The 15,407-nt window shown below is 41.4% G+C and overlaps 1 protein-coding gene across 7 annotated transcripts in view; it reads right to left on the reverse strand.

Moving 5' to 3' along the window:
- adgra3 (adhesion G protein-coupled receptor A3) overlaps positions 1-15,407 on the reverse strand; it is a 200,043-nt gene that overhangs the window by 99,562 nt on the left and 85,074 nt on the right. For 6 of the 7 annotated variants that reach the window (XM_061960326.2, XM_061960322.2, XM_061960319.2 and 3 more), the window contains one exon: positions 2,361-2,509. The gene's annotated coding sequence lies outside the window, so the exon portion shown is untranslated. Of the gene's footprint in view, positions 1-169; positions 211-2,360; positions 2,510-15,407 lie in introns of those variants that run through there. The other variant, XM_061960327.2, reaches the window with a different exon arrangement.

Below are 15,407 nucleotides of genomic sequence, written 5' to 3' on the forward strand. Positions count from 1 at the left end.
AAACATTAAATAACAATTAGCGAAAAATAAAAACAGGTAATTAAAGACTAATATGTACAAGACTGATGAGACAAGATTGTCACAATCTGGTGAGCGTCGCTTGCATCGTGACCCCAAGGATGCAGAGAAGGGCAGGCGGAATGAAAGTAAAAAACAATTCATTACTCACAAGGAAGCAGAGAACAAATAGAAACAGCACACTCAGCAGCAGTCTTAGAGGAACAATGATCCAGCACTGAAGGAGGGACCCGGGTGGAACTAAATAGAACTAATTAAACGAGGAACAGGTGTGCTGACAAGACATGGAACAGAAAGTAAAAAAGGCTTCAAAACACAGACCAAACAGGAAATACTGACAAAACAAGAGCACTAGGGCAGGAAGTGATTCTAAATACAAACACACAAGAAAACCCAAACATAACCAAACTGTCAGTAGCCCCCCTTCCTATAATGGATACCAGGGGAGGAATGGTGGAGGGTCGCCAAACTGCGCCCCTGCTTCAAAAGGCCGAACAACAGTACAGGCCATGTGCCCACGCAGCCACTGGGGCGGAGCAAGGTGGCGGCGGCGAGATAAATGCCGCAGCAACTGACAAGGCGGGGGCCACAAAACGGCCACGGTAGACGCCAGTGGCCACAGCGTACCAGCAGCTGCAATCGTCCATGCCCAGTAGCTGCTGATAGTGCGGAGAACAAGCGGCCACACTCTTGGCTGACGAGGGAGGCGCGTGCGGGCGCCTGATGGCCGCTTGTGCGGCAGGTAAGCTGGGGATCGTGGAGTTGACTCCAAGACAAGCACAGACGATGGGCCCACTAGAGTGGATAGTGGCGTCGTGGGACCGCCCGCTGGAGACGAGGATGGCGGCTGAACCGTCGGACGGCCCGCTGAAGACGAATATGGCGGCGCCGTGGAACAGCCCGCTGGAGACGATGATGGGGGCTGCACCGGTGGCGTCTGCAGAGCTGGAGCAGCAGGGGGCTGGGCTGTCGGCGTCCGCAGGCCCACTGGGGTTGCTGGTGGCGTCGAGGACGACCTCACCGGAGCAGGAAGACTTGCTGGAAGCGACGTCTCTGATGAGGTCATCCAAGAAGGGAGGCCTGGTAGCGGCGTCATAGAAGACCTCACTGGAGCAAGAAGTAGCTGTGCCTCCCCAGCTGCACAGCAACTCATAGCCCTTCCCCTTCAAGGGACAGATCCCAGACGCTAAAGGTCCCTCTACATGGAGGACTATATTACAGACTAATAAAAAAAAAAAATATATATATATATATAAAGGAGGTGGGGGGTTCAATTGAACAAGGGCCTAGCCCAGGGGCGTCACGAGGTTTAAAGAACTGAGGTGTTGGGGGTCTTAGCCCCCAGGAGGTTCCTTGATGCGAGCGAAAAGTTTGCACTTGCAAGATATTTTTGCTCACAACTTTTTGTCACTGTATTAGAATTACAAAACAAACACTAAATACATCTAAATGGTTGAAAGTGGAAGTGTAAGAAAGCTTTAGTCATCTTTAGTAAACATGAGATGGCCCAAACACATACAGTGTTGTTGCATGAAAAAGCTAGCAGGCAACTTGCAAACGTTGTACAGATGATAGCAGTTTAAACAAACTTGCACAGCACTACAGAGTTGACCTGAAAACAGAGGAGGTTCTGGGGAAAAGAAACTTTCTTGCATGGAAAACAGGGGCTGGATGTCCACCCAAACATATGTTGTCTGTGCACAACCTTTGATTCAGAATTTTTGCACTTGCAAGATTTTTTTGCTTACAACTTGTTACTGTATTGGAATTACACAGCAAATACAAAAGACATAAATGGTTGAAAAGCAAAATGTTTGTTTCCTGTTTTTACTGTATTGGTAATTTAAGACATTTAGACCATTGGCCACACCTGGCCAGTAGGGATGGGTGATATGGACTATCACAATAACCTGCAGTTTATGGTGAAAACGATAAAAGTGAAGATAAAAAAACACCCTTAGAACTCCACCTTTTTGACTGCGAGTCTGTCAGTGCATCCAGTCTTCAGAGCCCCCAAAATACTACTCTAAAATAACACTAAGCATATTAAACTACATCAATTAAGTTTAAGTAGCACACTTATACTGCAAAGCTGTAGTAGTGTGCTTTGCTTATCATACGGTATTGAAATAATTTTTCTATCAGCAATATTATAGACATTATAATGAGTTTTATATTAAAAATCAATCAGATAATGTCATGATGCAACTTCAGTGTGAACTCTCCCACGCTCCGGTAGCACAATGACTATAATAATCATTATTCACCGAAATAAACAGTTACAAAATAAATTAGTTGACAAAATAGCAGAAACAGGCAAAAATAATATTTTAGCAACTCACGGTAATCAATGTTCCAGCACTGATCGCCAACACATCGAGCAGACATCGAGGCAAATGTTCCCAAAATTGCGGGAGACATCTTCTTTCAAATCTTCTCCGCGGTTCAGAAAATGTTGACTTTGATTGCCTTGAAATTGCCACAAATGCACCTGTAATGAGACAACAAGAATTAAAGCATGTTTACTTCCGGGTCTACTTCCGCAAACATTGCAGGACGTGTAACGTCATGACGCCATGTCAATAAAATTCATATTCCTGCATATTTATATTGAGATGTTCTGCATTATTTTGTAAAAAAAAAAAAAAAATCACACCAAATTGTTTAGGGAGGCTTCATTCAACCCCCCTAAAATAGGTCTAACCATGCCAATGGTCTAGCCTGTCATGTGGCAGAATCCACAAGGCTGGGCCGGTGGGCCTGCAGTCTATCCGACTACCCTGTTAGGATGGCTATGTATATTGTTTGCTGTGTTTGTGTAAAGCCTCGCTATTGTTGTTATTGTTGTTGATATCCTTTGAAGGGGGGAGTAAATATAGCCTACAGTCTATGCTAAGTGCTGGTGTTTTTATGCCAGTGAAGTGTAGTGCCGTAAAGGGGTCTTTCCCACGCATATTTGTAAGTGTTGTGAATGTTGTGTGAGCACACAATTGAGTTTGTGTGTCCTTGGACATAAGAGAGGGTATCCTAACAGGTGTACAGGACAGCTATGAATGATGAGGCAGATTTCATAAAATATTTTACAATATTTCATATAAACATCATTTTGTGACAGTAGCCTAAAAACTATGACTACAAATTTGACTCTCAAGCAGACGTTTTTTCCAAGCCTTAATAAATAATGCTTGTATTATAACTGCAGTAAGTTTTCCATGTTTGACACGCTTAATAGAAAATGTCGATATTCCCAAACACTTTATCTTAACAAAACCAAATATCTGTATATCTGGAGTCGGACATACAATAGTTGTCCTGTTAGTATTTCTCTTTCAAATGTACTTGAGCGGAAGTGATGCTAGGTCATGGCTTGTGTTATTTACAGCAAATTAATGTTCATATGGACACCACCATTAAGTAACAAGGCAGCAAAATGATGAAAGACATACAAATATATATTCATGCACACTGACTCAGTTCACGAACAGTGAGAGACATGTTAGAAGTGTTATTTTCCTCGGCTACATCCATGATGTCTGATGCGAAAGTATAGATGTCACCGCTGTTTGATCATCTTGCTTTTTAATTTTTTCATGTCTTTATGCGACATACAATGCACACACGGACATGTATCGTTATTGGCATTAATCTGTTATTATTCAGGTGTCCATGTTTTGGTTCTTCTCCTCACTGGACATCCACATACACAGGTGACAGCACAGGCAGTCAGAGATGGGGGTGGGTCTGTGTGAGCTGGGAGGCGTAGGAACGGTGGGATATTTGCATATTTTCAAAATGTTTCGCTTTACACATAGCCAGACCTTTAAATTTAATATTTAGATTTGACCTTTAGATTCAACATTTAGATTTAACATTTAAATTCAACGTGTAAATTTGGACTCAAAATTTAGATTCAACATCTATATTTGGACAATTACATTTATTATTTACAGTCCTCCCTCACCACATCACACTTCAAATATCACAGCTTTACGACATTTTTTATTTATTTAATTCTTAAAGTAATATTCTGCATATAATTTAACATTTAGATTTAACGCTGGATTTAGATTAAATATTTAGATTTAACATTTAAATTGAAAAATGTTGATGTAACATCGAGATTAAACATTTAGATAGCAGTGTTTTTTAACCACCGTGCCGCGGCACACTAGTGTGCCGTGAAATACAGTCTGGTGTGCCGTGGGAGATTATCTAAATTCACCTATTTGGGTTAAAAATATTTTTTGCAAACCAGTAATTATAGTCCGCAAATGATGTGTTGTTGTTGAGTGTCGGTGCTGTCTAAAACTCAGCAGAGTCACTTTGTAATACTCTTCCATATCAGTAGATGGCAGCCGGTAGCTAATTGCTTTGTAGATGTCGGAAACAGCGGGAGGCAGCGTGCAGGTAAAAAGGTGTCTAATGCTTAAACCAAAAATAAACAAAAGGTGAGTGCCCCTAAGAAAAAGCATGAAGCTTAGGGAAGGCTATGCAGAACAAGCTAAAACTGAACTGAACTACAAAGTAAACAAAAACAGAATGCTGGACGACAGCAAAGACGGCGTCCACAATGTGCATCTGAACCTGACATGATAATCAACAATGTCCCCACAAAGAAGGATAAAAACAACTTAAATATTCTTGATTGCTAAAACAAAGTAGATCTGGAAAATATCGCTCAAAGGAAGACATGAAACTGCTACAAGAAAATACCAAAAAAAGAGCACCAAAATAGGAGCGCAAGAGAAAAACTAAAACACTGCACACAGGAAAACAGAAAAAAACTCACACGGCGTGATGTGACACGTGGTGACAGTACACCTACTTTGAGACAAAGGCTATAGTAATGCATGCTTGGTTATGGTTTAAAGTCATATCCAACAATTGCGACGACGACTTTTTACTGTCAACTGAGTTTCGTTTTTTTAGTGATTTCTGCTGGTGGTGTGCCTCCAGATTTTTTCAACGCAGAAAATGTGCCTTGGCTCAAAAAAGGTTGAAAAACACTGAGATAGAGCACACACATTCAGATTCAACATTTCGATTAAATGTTTAATTTATACCTCAAATGTGAAGAAAATTAACGAAATGTGAGAAAACTGGGTTCAATCTATGAAAAGTGAAGAAAGTGTGATTAAATATTTACATAATGCCGTCAATATTTTATGTGATATGTTTACTACGTTCTCCACATTTACTGCGTCCTCTGTCGGTTCCTTCCTCGTCACTTGTTTCACTGTCAGTCTGGGTCTGGCACAGTTGCATATGCTTTATTTGCATGCCAATATTGGGGGCGTGCAATTGACCGGTGGCACATTCACAAGGTAACAATGTGTAGAAAAGGACAAACTAAGTCCTGTTTTGCTTAATAGTGAGGGTAAAAAAAAGTAAGCCCAAAAAAGCAACGACACGTTCAAAAACAAGCCCCAAAAAATTGCAGCTTGTGACCCTTGAACTTTGCAAGCGACTTTAAAAAAAATAAGCCCAAAGTCGCCTATAATAAGCGGACTTGGCAACACTGCTGCTAACAGTTAGGAACCCGGGTGATTTATAAATACTTAATGCTGTGATGACATTGTCTCACCAAGGTTCCCCAACACTTGACGCATACTTTTGACCCAGGGGACATCTGAGCCAGTATGACCTGAAACAATTATTGTATCGGCCATCTGAGGTATCAGTGTAAGACAAGGACCCACCTGGATGTTACATTAAAAAGGTGACGCATGTTTGCATACAGTGGAATCTCGACCTACAAATCAACGTTTGTTTATATAGCCCTTAATCACAAGTGTCTCAAAGGGCTGCACAAGCCACGACGACATCCTCGACTCAGATCCCACATCAGGGCAAGACAAAACTCAACCCAATGGGCATAATGAGAAACCTTGGAGGGGACCGCAGATGTGGAGGACCGCAGATGTGGGGCGACCGGTGCAATGGATGCCGAGTGGATACGGTTAATAATGTGAGAGTACAGTCCATGGTGGCACCAGCAGGGGATCATCTTGAATGGAGAAGAGTCAGCAGCTGATATACAGAGGAGTTGTCCACCCCGGGTCCTGACTTTGAACAGCTAGCACTTCATCTGTGGTCACCTGATAACCTCTCCACACAGGAGAGGGGGGCAACGCAGAAAAGAAGAGACGGCAGATCAACTGGTTTAAAAAGGGGTCAAATTAGTTTTAAACTATATATATATATATATATATATATGTGTGTGTGTGTGTGTGTGTGTGTGTGTGTGTGTATGTACAAACCCTGTTTCTATATGAGTTGGGAAATTGTGTTAGATGTAAATATAAACGGAATACAATGATTTGCAAATCATTTTCAACCCATATTTAGTTGAATATGCTACAAAGACAACATATTTGATGTTCAAACTGATAAACATTTTTTTTCTGCAAATAATCATTAACTTTAGAATTTGATGCCAGCAACACGTGACAAAGAAGTTGGGAAAGGTGGCAATAAATACTGCGGCACTGTATCAAAAACCGACATCAATCTCTAAAGGATATCACCACATGGGCTCAGGAACACTTCAGAAAACCACTGTCACTAAATACAGTTCGTCGCTACATCTGTAAGTGCAAGTTAAAGCTCTACTATGCAAAGCGAAAGCCATTTATCAACAACATGCAGAAACGCCGCCGGCTTCTCTGGGCTAGAGATCATCTAAGATGGACTGATGCAAAGTGGAAAAGTGTTCTGTGGTCTGACGAGTCCACATTTCAAATTGTTTTTGGAAATATTCGACATCGTGTCATCCGGACCAAAGGGGAAGCGAACCATCCAGACTGTTATCGACGCAAAGTTCAAAAGCCAGCATCTGTGATGGTATGGGGGTGCATTAGTGCCCAAGGCATGGGTAACTTACACATCTGTGAAGGCACCATTAATGCTGAAAGGTACATACAGGTTTTGGAACAACATATGCTGCCATCTAAGCGCCGTCTTTTTCATGGATGCCCCTGCTTATTTCAGCAAGACAATGCCAAGCCACATTCAGCACGTGTTACAACAGCGTGGCTTCGTTAAAAAAAGAGTGCGGGTTCTTTCCTGGCCCCCCTGCAGTCCAGACATGTCTCCCATCGAAACTGTGTGGCGCATTATGAAGCGTAAAATACGACAGCGGAGACCCCGGACTGTTGAACGACTGAAGCTCTACATAAAACAAGAATGGGAAAGAATTCCACTTTCAAAGTTTCAACAATTAGTTTCCTCAGTTCCCAATCGTTTATTGAGTGTTGTTAAAAGAAAAGGTGATGTAACACAGTGGTGAACATGCCCTTTCCCAACTACTTTGGCACGTGTTGCAGCCATAAAATTCTAAGTTAATTATTATTTGCAAAAAGAAAATAAAGTTTATGAGTTTGAACATCAAATATCTTGTCTTTGTAGTGCATTCAATTGAATATGGGTTGAAAAGGATTTGCAAATCATTGTATTCCGTTTATATTTACATCTAACACAATTTCCCAACTCATATGGAAACGGGGTTTGTTTGTATATATATATATATATATATATATATATATATATATACACACACACACACACACACACACACACACACATACATACATACATACATACATACATACACAAGTCACAAGTGCTTGTCTTAAATAAAGGGATTGTGAATGATAGGCAAAATTCCAAAAGAGGGCAATTCCCATTTATTGTGTGGAGTTTGCATGTTCTCCCCGTGACTGCGTGGGTTCCCTCCGGGTACTCCGGATTCCTCCCACCTCCAAAAACATGCACCTGAGGATAGGTTGATTGGCAACACTAAATGGTCCCTAGTGTGTGAATGCGAGTGTGAAAGTTGTCTGTACATCTGTGTTGGCCCTGTGATGAGGTGGTTACTTGTCCAGAGTGTACACTGCCTTCTGCCCGACTGCAGCTGGGATAGGCTCCAGCACCCCCCGCAACACTGAAAGGGACAAGCGGTAGAAAATGGATGGATGACATTGCATAACATTTCGGCAGAAGCAGCTATACATCGCAACAGATCATAACATCCACAAATTCTATGCACATATGCTCCCTGGAAGCATATTTGGGAAATAGTCAGTCAATAGCTGTTCTATCATGACCCTCACATTACTGACATTCCTTTCATTTATAATATAAAATTAGCAAAAATATTCAATGTTCTGTTTGACTTTCTCAAAAATCCATTCCCACGTCCCTCAAAGCGCTTGAGATAATATTGTCTAAAGGGCAATGACCTTTATTTCAAAGCCAGCACATTTTAAACTTTAATGTCTCTGAATAATTAAAGCCCGTTTAACTCGTAAAAGATAAAAAAAAGTCAGTGAAATTTTTAGTAAGTATGTATAATGGTTAACGGGCTCTTCATTTTGGAGGTATTAATTACACCTTAAGGATACGCAACTATAGAAATGTATATTCATTACTGTGATGATCATTATATAAGCACAGGGAAAAATATGACTAATAAAAAGTCTTACAAGGTAAATTGTGAGTAAAATAATGGTTTACTCAAAAAAAAGTGTTGAGAGAATGAACACAATAGACAGAAGTATCCAGTATGTTTTTGGCCTGGAGTGCAGTCGTTACTCATCCGTCCATCCATTTTCTACCGCTTGTCCCGTTCGGGGTCGCGGGGGTGCTGGAGCCTATCTAAGCTGCATTCGGGTAGTAGGCGGGGTACACCCTGGACAAGTCGCCACCTCATCACAGGGCCAACACAGATAGACAGACAACATTCACGCTCACATTCACACATGAGGGCCAATTTAGTGTTGCCAATCAACCTATCCCCAGGTGCATGTCTTTGGAGGTGGGAGGAAGCCGGAGTACCCGGAGTTGTTACCATAATGTCCATTATAGATGCACAGGTCAAAATAAGACCCCGTAATTACTGAAAAAGTTGGGCAACAATAAAATTGTTTTAAATATGTCTTGGTCCAGATAGAAAGATGTCACTCAGCTGTGTGAAAAAAAAATAGTAGACCACAGGGACAGACTGGCCATCAGGAGTACCGAGAGTTTTCCTGGTAGGGCCATTTATGGGCTGATCGATGGACGGTTGTTTAAATCTCCATGTATTTATTTTTTTGCTGCACCTTGCCTTGTATCATAACTGTTTAAGTCCGGCCCGGAGACATGCCACTGCAGACATGTGAGACACGCTTAAAAAGTAATAGCTTGTAAAATGTCAAATTATAAATGACAGGGCGCTTCACGTTAAATTTTACACCTGAAGTATTCTTTGCCCTTTACTGATACGTCACACAGTTGTCGTTCTGCAAGGCAAAACTGTTGTATTTTTCTAGAGTCAAGTCAAGTCAGTGCCGTGGGTTCTGATGACCGGCAAAGCTCAAGATGTTCTGCGGTCTTGCCGTAAAGCAGCCGTTATGTATCTAGAATGGCAGGACCAAGTTTATTTTCTTTTACTCCTCTGGATGGACAGAATTAACTGTTTGTGGTTTGCTTTACTGCGGCGTTCAAAATCCAGTGGAAATCTGGGGTTATAATCACTAAGCAAATGGTCAACGGGCCTCTTTGTGCCCCTGTAAAAAAATGTTTGCCTGGTGGCGCTTAAGGGTCCCATAGCATCCATCCATCCAACCAACCATCAATTTTCTATCGCTTGTACCTCTCGGCATTAGTACGCCGAGACATGGACTGCACACAGAGGCATATTTGGAGCGATGTAAACATTCGTAAACCGAAAAGGACGCAAAAAGAGGGGGTTCGTAAATCGAGGTTCCACTGTGAATGCCGACGTTGTCAGCATTAGATGGTGTATTCATCAGAAAAATAATAGCACTGTGACAACACAGCAGGGTTGCCTGTTTTGACACATTTCTACCCTTATATGTTCAACATTTCGGAAGTAGAAGCTTTAATAAACAAAAACAAGGTAATCTGTGTCTTAAACCAGGGTTAGGTAACCTGTGTCTCATAGGTCAGATGAAGAGTTCTGGCGCAAAAACCGACACACGTCATTCCGCCGATTTTGAGCTGTGAGTACCATTAAAATGCTTGCATAATTCTCTACCAGGAGACCTTGCTGATTGGTCCTGCAGGATTTGTCTTGCGTTGGCCGGGCTGAAAATAAACAAAATTTCCCAAAATCTTTTGCGTAGCGCAGGACCAGCAATGTGGGGGCGTGAAACGAGGAAAAAAAGGGAAAGCATTCGGGAGTGTGTCTGTAGTAGATAAGAGGAATGGTTCTTTTTCGGACATTTAATCAAAATCTTCCTTAACTTTTTGAGTTATGTTGCTAACAAACAAACCATAGCTAAAAAAATAACCTCTTTCGCGGAGGTAAATAAGTCTGCGCCAATTTCGTCTCGAGCGTTTCCAAGCCATCACAGAGCCAGTCGGTTACGTCAGACCGTGCGCAGGGAAAGCACCCGCTGGTAGCGGGGACACTGATCATTGCAGGAAGTCAGCGAAGCTAAACATACATTTGTGAGGTATTAACATTTCTAAAAAGAAGACACTAAAAATACACTAAAGTGAACATTATTGTTATAAACTTTCTACCCTGGATGTTTACATTGTCACTTTAAATACACTCAAATGTAAGTTTTGTTTTATTTTTCAATAATTGTGTGTAAACAGTGGATGCTCCAGCATAATTATTTGCTGTACATATCCTATCAAGTCAGTCCTACACTGTTTCAATGTCCATTTCTCTGATGATGCAATTGTTGATGACTGAAGTGTTGATATCAACACCCCACCCCCCTCCACATCCCACACCCCGGATTGTAAATGTAAATAATTCAATGTATATACTCTGATGATTAACTTGTGTGATGACTGTATTATGATGATAGTATATATATAGTATATATCTGTATCATGAATCAATTTAAGTGGACCCCGACTTAAACAAGTTGAAAAACTTATTCAGGTGTTACCATTTAGTGGTCAATTGTACGGAATATGTACTGTACTGTGCAATCTACTAATAAAAGCTTCAATCAATCAATCAATCAATCATCGTGTTTATCCTAATTTCCTAAACATTCCTGACATTTCATTTTACACACCATATGACATTTTTACCAAGCCTTTGTTTTTGGACAATACCACAATAATATCGTACCGTGAGCCTAATACCATGACAATATCGTACCATGAGTTTTTGATATCGTTACATACCTAGAAAAAAAGCCTGATCTGTTTTTACTATTTTTTAGAGCCAGGTTGGCACCATATAGGATACGTTGTTTGCATGGAGTTATCTGAGTTATGTGCATTTTTAAAGTGCTGGTTAGAAACAAATGCAACCCACATTAGCAGGACGTTTCATGAAAAGCTCCACAAAAAACATTGATTTACTCAAAAGAAGGAAAATAGAGATATCATATCTGTATCATTTTGGTTTAATTTTTCACCATTTTATTGCTCTATCAGCCAACTTTCCAAAGCCAAACCCGGCCTCATCTTTGTGAAAAAGAGGGAAAACGGGCTGAACTTGGGCCGTCAACCAAGCAGTGATGGATGGTTTTGGGTGGCGTGGCTGTTGGTGGCTTAAGATGCTCTTCTGCCTGCACTTGAAGATTTTCAAAGCACTCCCTTCACACTAATAAAGATGTCTATCATCACGGCCGAATAAGTAACCTTGTCAGGGCGCCAAGTCGGTGCAGGGCAACGTCAGCCCGCAAATCAATCACGCATAAACAACGCGACAAGATGAACTCGATAACAATTCCAGTGGTAGAGGCGGGGGTTGGGGGTTAGGGGAGGATTGCGGCATAAAAAGGGATAATGAAAGCTGAGAAGCCGTGCCAGTAATAGCATCAAGCTAATAAAAGAGATAAGCAATCAAATGGGAAGCCCGAGCGCAGTAAAAGGAACAATATCTTTCTTCTTTGGGGTGGGTGGCACAAAGAGGAGGGGGGAAGTATAGAGATTAAAAGACGTCCCATTAAAAAAAAAATTCACAAAAGTCTGAACTAATTAAAATCAAGAGATGTGGCCGAGGGACAAACCATGGAAGACCACGAGATGCATTGTGGATGTTTTTTTCTTCACTTTTGGCTTTTTCTCTACAAAACGGGTTGTGGATTTTATTATTGCAACCACTATTTCAAGACATTAATTTTGGCTGGGTACTATGACAATAGGTCAAATTTGATCATACTCTTTTTACCTTGCAAAGCGACTAAATGCCACAGCGATGCGACGTGACGCGATGCATTCAATGCAACGTCATCTATTACAATAGTGCAAAGTAACAAAACACAGGTGTAAAAGTAATTATTGCTACTGTTGATTTACTTAGCATAACATAACTTGGCAAAACTTAGCAAAACAAACTGTAACTGTTAGACATCCATCCATCCATTTTCTACCGCGTGTCCCGTTCGGGGTCGCGGGGGTGCTGGAGCCTATCTCAGCTGCATTTGGGCGGAAGGCGGGGTACACCCTGGACAAGTCGCCACCTCATCCCAGGGCCAACACAGTTAGACAGTTAAGCGAAAAAAAGTTTTGGAAAAAAAATAAAAATTCTGCCCTTTTGGGGTATTGTCGGGACTCCCGATGAGGTTTTGTGACGTCTCACACAACTATAGGAACAGTATTGTGTCCTTAAAGAAAAACAGTTAAAAAAATATTGGGTAAGGGTCCCCATTTACATTGTTTTAATGAAAAAAGTTTTGAAAAAATATACCTTTTCTGCCATTTTCGGGTTTTGTCGGGACTCCTGATGAGGTTTTGGGACGTCTCCTACAACCACAGGACCAGTATTGTGCGGTTTAAGAAAGACAGTTTTTAATTTTTTTTTTTTTTAGGTAAGAATCCCCCCAAACAACATTTTAGAGAAAAAGGTTTTAGAAAAAATAAAACTTTTCGGGACTCCCAATGAGGTTTATGGATACTAAAAAGAAAGTAAACAACAATTAATGGCCAATGCATTTACATCTTATTTGAATAAAGCACAACCAACTGCCTTATGTTGCTTCTGATTGGTTGACATTGTGTGGTGCCTTCCGTGGTTGGACAGACAAAAATGTATGGATTGGTTCTGGAATGGGCTCTTTTGGTGAGTCAACCAGATTTACTTGAACTACGCAAGGAAAACAGTTAACTATTATGATAAAAATAAACAGACTATTAGAAAATAACTTTAACGTAATGCAACGCACATGCAAGTTGTACAATAGGGGTCCCATAATTAAGCACTGAGGAATCCCACAGGTCTTACCTATTAGGTCAGAGACACATTTACCAATTTTAACTAAGCATGTCCTGTGATCGAGATAGGACTTGAACCAGTTAAGAGCAGAACCAGATATTCCCACCCACTTTTTTAACGTCTGCAATAAGATAGTGTGGTCAACCGTGTCAAAGGCAGCGCTCAGGTACGGCACACCCAAGACTGTTATGACTGTCATCAGCAGCTGTTAGACTATTGTAGTGAATCACACCTGAGCCATCATACATGAATCATATCTTTAATGGACGTTTGGAAGTGAACAATGGGATAAAGAACATTTTACAACAACAAACAACAGGACACTGTGCTTGTAGGCTGAAATTGGCGGTCGTACATGACGGCTGCAACCACTTCATGGCTTCACAATAGTTATAGAGTACAAAACTAGACGTTGAGTAATCGCTCGACATACATCGCAGACAATAACTGCTTTGCCAGTCCAAATGCATTCGCTATTTTTCGTAGTCTTCCCTTGTTTACGGGAGCCCGCATTGTCGTCTCTCAATCGACAAATGGACACAGTTTTTCACCAAGTAGAATCACAGCTGACCTGGACAATCGAAAGTTCTCTTGCCGTTCCTCTGACACAACACACTCGGTGACAAACATATCCCACCAGGCTGCCGTTCTTCCAGGGCTTATCCAAAACTGTCGCTCACCATTGCTATGTTGCCGTCTGAGATGTGTTGTATCAGAAATAGATGTAATCGCCGGTTTCCTTCTCTTAAGGTATTGATGTGTGATTTCCAAAAGTGCCTGTACATGTACAAGAAGGAGACACACGGGCATGTCTGGATGACAGGCCTCCATCTTTCTAGTGGTTGCCGCCGAGTTACCGAACGAGTTGTAATGAAGCTGGCTGTGGTGCGTTCTTTCTGATGTCACTTCCTGTGTGGGGCGCGTTTTTTCTGGAATCACTTTCTCTCCAATCTCAGTCAATGAGTCCATACAAAGCTAAGAGCCGGAGATTCAAGAAATAGACGGCGCACTTACCCGTGTAAAAAATTGTCTGAGGACGGGAACCTTAAACGGTGATTTAGTGAGGCTGAAACAGGGCTTAGGCTAAATAATTATTCATTTAAGGGGTTATCCGGCTTAGTGTAGACATAGCCTAACAGACAAGTTGAATAAAACACAGAAATGATCCAATAAAGCAGACCTGGGCATTCTGCGGGCCGCGTGAGGCCAATCATAAATTACAAAATACATTTTAAAAAGTATCATGTCGAGTGTGCAATACAACGGTGCTGCTTTTGTTTTGAAAAGAGTTATTTGTATTACTTCCGTGTGGACGTATGCGCGTGCGTGATTGTGAGTGAATGTGAACAGAGGCAATCACAAATTAAAAAATAAAGTTTAAAAAACATCTCTGTCGTGCGTGTAATACAAGTGTCCTGATTTTATTTTGAAAAGTGTTATTTATGGGTGTATGTCCGGGTGTAACCTGTGAGTGAAGGTGCACAGCGACAAGTGATGCACGGTCACCCCCGAGACGCTAAAAAGAGAAAAGTTGTTGACGAATGCCGTGTTTTCAACAAGACATGGACTGCCAAGTATTTCTTTACAGAAAATAAAGGTAAAGCCGTGTGCTTAATTTGTGGTACACAGGTTGCTGGGTTGAAAGAATATAATTTGAATCGCCACTACATGACGAAGCACGAGGAAAAATACCGGAATCTGTCTGATGAAGCGCGCGCAAGGGAGGCTGATGCGTTGATGGTAAAACTGCAAACCCAACAAGGACTTTTTGACAAATTTCACACTCCCATAGATGCAGCCGTCAGGACAAGTTTTGTCATTTCTCAAAAAATCGCCAGAAAAAGTAAGGCGTTTTCTGACGGAGAGTTTATTAAGGAGTGCTTATTGGACTCTGTTGCGCTGTATGCCCGGAGACTTTGACTGTTTTTCGCTGGCTTTGGATGAGAGCTGCGATGTACGTGACACCGCCCAGCTGCTCATCTTCTTACGTGGGATAACTGCAGACTTTCAAATCACGGAGGAGCTGGCAGCCATGCAGTCAATTAAAGAGACAACCACACGTAATGACTTGTTCACATAGGTAAATGCGTGTTTGGACATGTTAGGACTGAAATGGGACAATCTGGCAGGTGTGACAATCCAATCCAATCCACTTTATTTATATAGCACATTTAAACAACAAAATGTTTCCAAAGTG

This window comes from Nerophis lumbriciformis, linkage group LG05, assembly GCF_033978685.3.
Source record: "Nerophis lumbriciformis linkage group LG05, RoL_Nlum_v2.1, whole genome shotgun sequence".
NCBI lineage: Eukaryota > Metazoa > Chordata > Actinopteri > Syngnathiformes > Syngnathidae > Nerophis > Nerophis lumbriciformis.